Below are 9,137 nucleotides of genomic sequence, written 5' to 3'. Positions count from 1 at the left end.
CCTCTCTGTCTGCCTGGGGTCTTTGGGCTTACTTAATCAGCTGCACAATTGCAAAGTCAATTCCAAATAATAAATCCATATATGAAAAACCATACATCCTACTAGTCCTGCTTCTCCAGTTGAACCCACACAGATAAGCCTCCTCTCAACCCTAATTATCCATCCAGTCACTCACCAAGTTCTGTCAATTCTTTTGTCTAAGTAATACCGTAGTATCGCTGAAGATGATACAGCCACATGGGGAATCCAGTTCCAACTTCTCACTTCTCCCAGGGCTAATGGAGAACAATTTATCTCTATCGTTTCCCCCACAACCAGCCAAGTCCATAATATCATCAACTCTCACTAGAATGACTAGACAGTTTCATGACCTGATACTCAGCAAGCCGTTCTTTAAAAAAAAAAAAAAAAAAAAAAAAAAAATTTTTTTTAGAAGCAGACTCCCCGCTGAGCAGGGAACCAGATGTGGGGCTTGATCCCAGGACCCGAGATCATGACCCAAACCAAAGGCAGCTGCTTAACTAACTGAGCCACCCAGGTGCCCCTCAACAAGCCATTCTTATGCAGTCTACTTTCTCCAGTGAAGACAGGGTAAACCTCCATAAATACAAATCTGAACATGTCAGCTTCTAGTTAAAACCCTTCTGTGGTTTCCCAGGGGGTGAAGCACCAGATCCTTGACATGCCCTAAAAGCTTATGACTGCTCAGCTTCTCCTCACCACTCGTGTCCCTTCACGCCACAGTCTACTTTTCTACTGTTAATCAGTGGCCTGAAATGTTCTTCCAACATTCCCTACATGGTGGGTAGAATAATATTACCCCAAAGATGTTCACACCCTAATCCCCAGAACCTCTAAGTTTGTGCTGTTCTATGGCAAGGTGGAGTTACGTTTGTTAATCAGCAGACCTTCAGGAGGGCTGATTAACCTGGATGAGCTGAATGAGCCCAATGTTATCACAGGGTCCTTATTAGTGAAAGAAGGAGGCAGGAGAGTCAGAGTTTGAGAGAGATTTGAAGATGCCACACTGCTGGATTTGAAGATGAAGGAACAGACCATGATCAAAGGAACAAGAGTAGTCTTGAGATGCTGAAGAAGGTAAGGAAATGTATTCTTTCACTGAGCCTCCAGAAGGAACACAAGTTGGTTAACATGTTGATTTTTGCCCGGTGAGATCCATTTTGGACTTCTGACCTCCAAAACTATAGGATAATAAGTTTTTATGTTTTCAATCACCAAGTTAGTAGTAATTTGTTGGAGCTGCAAAAGGAATCTAACGTATCTACCATTGGGAATTCTCACCGCAGTAAAATTTCACAAGTGATGAAAAATGTTATGAACTTTTAACTTTATAAGTAAAAATAATTACTATCTACTATACCCCTATTTTCATTAATGAAAGGACTTCTTAACTTTTTGTTTTGAAATAACCAAACTTACAGAGAACTCACAGCAATAATACAAGAACTCCCATTTACACTTTATTCAGATTTACTTATTTTTAATATTTTGCCACATTTGTTTATCATCCTTTCTTTCTGTGTTTCGTTCTTTCTCTACATTTCTTTACCAGTCTCTCTCTTTTTCTCTCTGTCTTCTCCTGCATATATACATACAAATGCAAATAGTTAATATTAAGAGAGAAAATTTTAACACAAAAATTAGAAGTAACAAAATAAAGCAAAACCTCTTATATTTAATAACTCCATAATATAGTCCTTATATTTTCCTTGTTTTATCATGGAGAACTTCATTATGGAGCAGTACTGGTTCATAGACAAACATGCGGAAACACCAGTAAACTCTTATTTATGTATCTTTACTCATACTTTTAAATTCAAGCCTTATTTTCAGGGAAGATTTATACCTTCACACTAGAATTGATTCACCACTCTTGTGTTCCTCTTTTTTTTTTTTTTTTAAAGATTTTATTTATTTATTAGACAGAGATAGAGACAGCCAGCGAGAGAGGGAACACAAGCAGGGGGAGTGGGAGAGGAAGAAGCAGGCTCCCAGCAAAGGAGCCTGATGTGGGGCTCGATCCCAGAACCCTGGGATCATGCCCTGAGCCGAAGGCAGCCTCTTAAGGACTGAGCCACCCAGGCGCCCCTTGTGTTCCTCTTGAAACCTGAACTTCTTAGTGTCCCCATGACGTTTGCATACTGCCCACCATCCTGTCGTCTGTTAGCTCCTTGAGGACAGGAATTATAGTGCCATCTACCTTATATACACTATGTATAAAAATGTACTTTTGTGACACCAACAACTGCAAAGAGCGGGGAAGGAGCTGTAAAGGAACAGAGTTTTAGTATTTGTATATGTTATTGAAGTTAAGCTGGAATAAATTCAAATTATACTGTTATAACTTTAGGATATTAAGTATAATCTCCATGATAACCACAAAGGAAATAGGTATAGCATATACATAAAAGGCAATGAGCAAGGAATTTAAATATTTCACTGCAAAAAATCAAGTAACTTCAAAAGAAGTCAGTAAAATAGTACGTGAGAGACAAAAAAATGGAAAACATATGGAAACCAAATAGTAAAATGACACAAGTCCTTCCTTGTTGGTAATTACATTAAATTTAAATGGATTAAACTCTCAATCAAAAGACAGAGATTGGCAGAGCGTATACAAGAACATGATCCAGCGACACGCTGGCTACAAGAGGTTCACTCTAAATCCAAAGACACAAAAAGTTTGAAAGTGAAAAGACAGGAAAAGATATTCCAGGCAAATAGGAACCCAAAGAGAGCAAGTGCGGCTATACTATCAGACAAAACGGACCTTAAATTGTAAAAGTTTGCAAGAGAAAAAGGAAGATACAAAATATTAATAAAAGGTTCCATACAATGAGTAGATAGAGCAATACAAATATTTATGTACAAATACCACACCATCAAAATGTATGAAGCAAATTTAACAGAATTGAAGGAAGACATAGATGGTTCTACAATAATAGATGGAGATTACCACACCCCACTTTCAATAATGGATGGGACAACCAGACAGAAGATATGTAAGAAAATAGGGGACTTGAACAACACAATACACCAACTAGATCTAACAGGCATAAACAGAACACTCTACCTTATAACAGCATACACGTTCCTCTCAAGTGCTCATGGGACATTTTTCAAGAAATTGGCACCCCTTGGTAGAAATGTAAAATGGTATAGCCACTGTGGAAAACAGTACGGAAGTTTCTCAAGAAATTGAAAATAGAATTACCATATGATCTAACAACTCCACTTCTTGGTATATACTCAAAAGAATGGAAAGCAGGGTCTCAAAGAGATTTGTATATCCATGTTCATAGCGGCATTATTCATAGCAGCTAAACATGGGAGCAACCCATGTGGTCACCAGTGGATGAATAGATAAGTAAAGTGTTTTGTATACACACAGTGGGATATTATTCAGTCATAAAGCAGAAGGATATTGTGACATATGCTACAATACGATGAACCTTGAGGACATTATGCTAAGTGAAATGAGCTAGTCACAAAAAGACAAATACCGTATGATTCCTCTCGTAAGAAGTACTTTGAGTAGTCAAAATCATAGCAGTTGCCAGGGTGTATGGGGAAGGGTAAATGGGGAGTTATTGTTTAATGGGTATAGAGTTTCATTTAGCAACATAAAAAGCATTCTGAATTTGGATGGTGGTCATGGTTACACAACAATATGAACGTACTTCATACCACTGAACTATATACTTAAAAATGATTAACATGGGGCGCCTGGGTGGCTGAGTTGTTAAGCATCTGCCTTCAGCTCAGGTCATGATCCCAGGGTCCTGGGATCAAGCCCCGCATCGGGCTCCCTGCTCTGCGGGAAGCCTGCTTCTCCCTCTCCCACTCCCCTTGCTTGTGTTTCCTCTCTCTCTGTCAAATAAATAAATAAAATCTTTTAAAAAAATTTTTTAAAAATGATTAACATGGTAAATTTTATGTGATATGTATTTTACCACAGTAAAAATGTTAAATAAACAAAACTTTACAATCTAATAGTAAAGTTCACTATCAAAAAGTGACTTTTCTTCAAAATCTCAGCTTATCCTTTTATTTTCTAAGCCAAGGTAACCAGAAGCCAAAATCACAAGGACATGTCTACCATAGCACAACATAATTTACTTCGTCAGAAACTTTCCACAAAGATATTACTGCAAACACAGGCTTCTAGAAATGATTATACCAGTTTGTCCCTGTATAGAGTTTAATTGTTAAGCTTTTCTGAGTTATCTTTGCTTTTACGTGACTAATTTCTAAACCACTACAGAGACCTAGTTATATTCTCTCCACCAAGCATCCTTCCAACCTGTGTATAATAAGAAATTGTTAAAAGATGTCAGTGAACACTTTAATTTTCAAAAATACAAATACATAAACAGGCTTTAAAAGACCATATGCTACTCTTCTTTAGTTTCAAACCATAATGGATGCACTGGGAATGATTATTCTAAGTTTCCTCTGATAAATGAAATCCAAGGTGCTTCCATAGATGATAAATTTATATAGTGGAAAAATAATTTCACTCATTTCTTGTCTTATCCTCAGGGTGTTTTTCCTTCAAATATATATAGGAGGTTGGGATAAAAAAGAAAAGAAACAGGGAGCATTCTTGCAATGTTTACAAAGCAAAAAAATGTTATGGTTCTGTAAATAATGTTTTTACAGTATTTCAGATTTGGCAGGACATCTGGTGTGGATGTTATCAAGGGCATTAGAAGTAAATAGCTCAATTCTGCTATCAGTTCCCTTACTATGCTACCATACGGAAATCTTTTTTTTCTTGCTTCCCTTACTCCATCCTTTATTGACTTCGGAGAGAACCATATTAAAAATGACTGTGCAAACTGCTTCCTACCAACTCTTGGACTGCCTAACATTATGGTCTGTTTTTAGTGCATAGGCTTAGTTTCTGATCTCGGCTACCTTAACTAGGTTTCCATGCATTGGCTTGAATCTTGTACAGAAATCAGAATTATAAAAAAGTAAGGATCTGAAGAAAAAAAAAAGTAAGCATGTGGAAGACTTGATATTGTTAAGATGTCAATTCACTTCAAATTGATCTATGTAAACCCAGTGAAAATCCCAGCAGGTTGTTTTGTAGATCTTTACATGTAAAAGAAAAGGAACTAGAGTTGCCAAAGAAATTTTGAAAAGGAACAAAGTTGGAACACACACACTACATAATTTCAAGACTCACTAAAAAACCACATTAATCAAGACAGCAGAATATCAGTAAAAGCACTGATGAAGTTTAGAATCAATGACGTCCCTGTCATAACAAACATTCCCAGAGCTCAGATCTTTGTTCCTCATGCCATCTTCTAATAAAAGAAACCTGAATTCCTTGTAGACATAATTGATTTCAAAGGTGAGGCAGAAAAAAATAGATGAGCCCGGAGCATCTTGCAGTGCCAGAAAGTAAGGAAGTCCTCAAGAAAGGATGGGGGCATGTCAAAAGAAGCCAACCTCAAGGACTTTCCAACATCCAAAGATGGAGCAAGTTGAGTAACGAAATAAATAATGACGTAGGTCTCTAATGACATAAAAAAATAATTGAATTAATAAATAAATGAAGCAGGACAGCTCTTCCAATTAATATAAGTAGAAGAAAAGACAGGGATAGAAATATACCATTAGAGGGGCACCTGGGTGGCTCAGTTGGTTAAGTGTCCAACTCTTGATTTCACCTCGGGTCATGATCTAAGGGTCATGGGATTGAGCCCACATGTGGCTCCACACCCCTCCTCTCCTTGCATATGTGCACATGTGTTCTCTCATTCTCCTCCCACCCAAAAAAGAAAGACAGAAAGAAAGAGCGAAAAAGAAATACACCATTAGAACACAAGAGTAAAAGTTGTTGCAGACAAGATCTACCAATGAATACCAAAACATTGAGGAGGAAGACAGTATTTTCCTAATCTCGAAATATCCACTCCCAAGATATTTATTAGTAACAAAAGGAGAAATAGTACTTTTTCAATGGAAAGAGCTGACAGATGCCATCTTAGCCAAGGGATCAAGGTTAGCATCACCAATAATGACACATGTTGGCATCAGGCATCCCCTGATACTATACATTAAGTGGGACTCATCATCTCAGTGATAAGTCTTGCCAAAAAACCACAAATTTAATCTGTTCATGAAAAATATTAGACAAATCCAAATTGTGGGACATTCTGCAAAATATTGTCCAATATGCTTTGAAAGTGTCAAAGTCCTGGAAGACAAAGAGAAAGAGAGAGAAACCATTACAGACTGGGAGAAAATACGGATGCATGAAAACTAAATGCAGTGTGGGATTCCGGATTGGATCATGAACCAGAAAGAACACCAGTGCAAAAATGATGAAATGCGAGTAAGTCTATAGTTTAGCTTAAAAAAAAAAAAAGGTAAGGGTCAAGTTTCTATCTCCTTAATAAAATTCCCCTAGTTGCCATAATGCAATCTAAAAGGGTAGCCCCCATGGGAGCTACTGTGACTATTCACTGCATTCAGGAAAAAAGAATAATTAAGGCTGCGTGAACAGATGCTAATAAATTAATGCCTCAGAAGGTGCTGCTAATATACACTCAGTCCAAGGAGACAGCATCGTGTAACCAAAATAGTTTCACACTTCATAATCCACTGAACTTCTCTCTGTTCTCACTGGTCTCTGAATCTGCTCCCCCTCTCCTCTTCCCATCTGTCTCTGTCCTCTTCTTCCTTCACCCAACCTTCTGCACTAAATACATAGTATAGAACTGAAGTATATTTTTAAGTAACTGATATTATCAAGGTTTATAGCTTGACTACCTAAACTTTTAAAAACTTTGTTTTTTAAAAATAAAAAGCTAATGCTGTACGAAGATGATCGCTCTTCATGTAAGCCTTAAAGTGAAATAGCATGTGTGAGGTTACTGGCTCTTGGTAGAAAACGTTTTCCTATCTCTGGCAAAAAGCTGAGACGTCCATTCAGAATGATGTTGTCAGAATATATTTTCACCGGATAGTTCGAAATAGACAAGAAGAAAACAGTACACAAAGATGTCATTCTTTAACATTATAAATCACCCCAATTTTGACATCCTTATTCATAATCATGTTGTAATCAAACAAAATATATGGATAGCTAGCTAAAACATCGACATAATTTCAAAATCTGATGGTACTTTTTTCATAGAAGAGCATAATTCTTACCGGCAAAAGAGAGTTAAATCCTCTTACATTTCATTCTCAATCACTACTGTTTCTTCAGAAAAACAAATTATATTGAGTGATAATAGGGTACAGATTAGATAGATGAGAGGTGCTCCCTCAGTAGCTACCCCATAATTTCTACCAAAATTAACTTCAAGTGGGACTCAAGCCCTTTCAGAATCTGGCTGTTATCCTAAATGTCTTCATTGGAGGATGCAAAACGCTATTACTTTTCTCCCCCCACTTTGCTTCTGATTTCCTAAGTTGAATTACCTCTAATCTAGCTCTGAAAGAGTTCGATCAAAAAAGATCCCAAAGATCAAGGAGGATATGAATCTATGTTCCAAGAGTGAAATCAAATATAGTATTTCTCAAATATGTTAGTATCAGGTTTCCTAAATCTATTCTTTCTTCATTCTCCAATCCTGCGTACATCTGGCCCTAGCTGAAGTAAATGTCAAGTACAGGAAAAGAGAATGGACTCCAGGTGTGTGTAAGCGTGGGTGTGCTGGATGCAGGGTGGGGGGAGTAAGGACTGGACGGCAGGGACAGCATTCTATATTTAGAATAGCCTGCTGATTGAAAAGCCCCAGCTATGTGCGGAGCTCCCAACCGCATCTTTACTATGACATCACCAAAATAACTAGACATTTGAGGAAAACTGAAACATAAAAGAGAAAGATCAAGATACAAAATTCTGAGCTATAGCAAACAGGAGACAATTTCAGGTACCCAAAGGACACTTATTAAATCCTTCAATGAGTCCCTCAGAGAAATATGAAAAAAATTTTACTCGAAAAACAAGAATAGGGAAGCTTTAACAAATTAAAATCATGATTGTTCGGATTTTTAAAAATTCATTAGAAGGGTTGGAAAATACATTGAAGGAAATCTACAAGAACAAAAAGACATAGGGGCCATGATTATGGCAGATATAATACGGGACATAGGGATTAAATCAAGAAGACTCTAGCAAACCCTATACTTGCCTTCTCAATATCCATTCTCCATTTCAACCTTATTGATATTTGCTTTAAAGGGGACTTTCAGGGGCACCTGGATGGCTCAGGTGGTTAAGTGTCTGCCTTCAGCTCAGGTCATGATCCCAGGGTCCAGGCATTGAGCCCCATGTTGGGCTTTCTGCTCAGTGGGGAGCCTTCTTCTCCCTCTTCCTCTGAGCTCCCCCTTCTTGTGCCCTCTCTCTCTCTCCCTCTCTCTCTGTTAAATATATAAATAATATCTTCAAAAAAAATGGGGGACCTTCAATGGCTTCTCCCTTTCTTCTTCAGTCTCCCCTCCACTCTCTGACTGGACCACAGGAAGGATTCCTGAAGAAGTAGCAACCACTGTGAGAGGGTGACAGTGAAAGTATATGCTAAAGATGATGGCTCAAGAAAAGAGCATGGCCCCAGGTCTTTATGGCCTTGTGGAATTGCCATACCAGACCTTGACTTACCTCTAGATTTCTTATTATGTGAAAATTCAAAGCTGTTATTTTGTTGAATAAACCACTTCAGCTGGGTTTCTGTTTACCTGGAAATAAAAATATTATCTAATAAGATAATATTAAGATGATATCGTTCATTATTCATTAATAACATTATGTTATTCATTTATAATATTCAGATAATATCTGACAAAATGCTCTTTATGCCAACATTCAACTATTAGGGGGAAAATGAGTAAAGTGGGAAGAAGGGGGAAGGAAGGGAGGTGGGGAGAGAGTAGAAAATAGAAGTGAGGGATTTTCAAAGTTAACAAGTAAAATTCCAAACGATGAAGGGATACAAGTGTCTTACATTCAGAAAGGTTTTCCAAAGGCCGGAATTATTAATGGAAAATGTCCACGTTTTGTACAACAAAGATAAAAAGATCATCTTAAAAATTCTCTGAGAGAAAAAGTAATATACATAAGATATAAAAATAAAATTGAAGAAAAATCT

This window comes from Ursus maritimus, unplaced genomic scaffold (genome assembly GCF_017311325.1).
Source record: "Ursus maritimus isolate PB19 unplaced genomic scaffold, ASM1731132v1 scaffold_15, whole genome shotgun sequence".
NCBI classification, from domain to species: domain Eukaryota; kingdom Metazoa; phylum Chordata; class Mammalia; order Carnivora; family Ursidae; genus Ursus; species Ursus maritimus.
Note: the sequence above shows the minus strand (reverse complement) of the source record.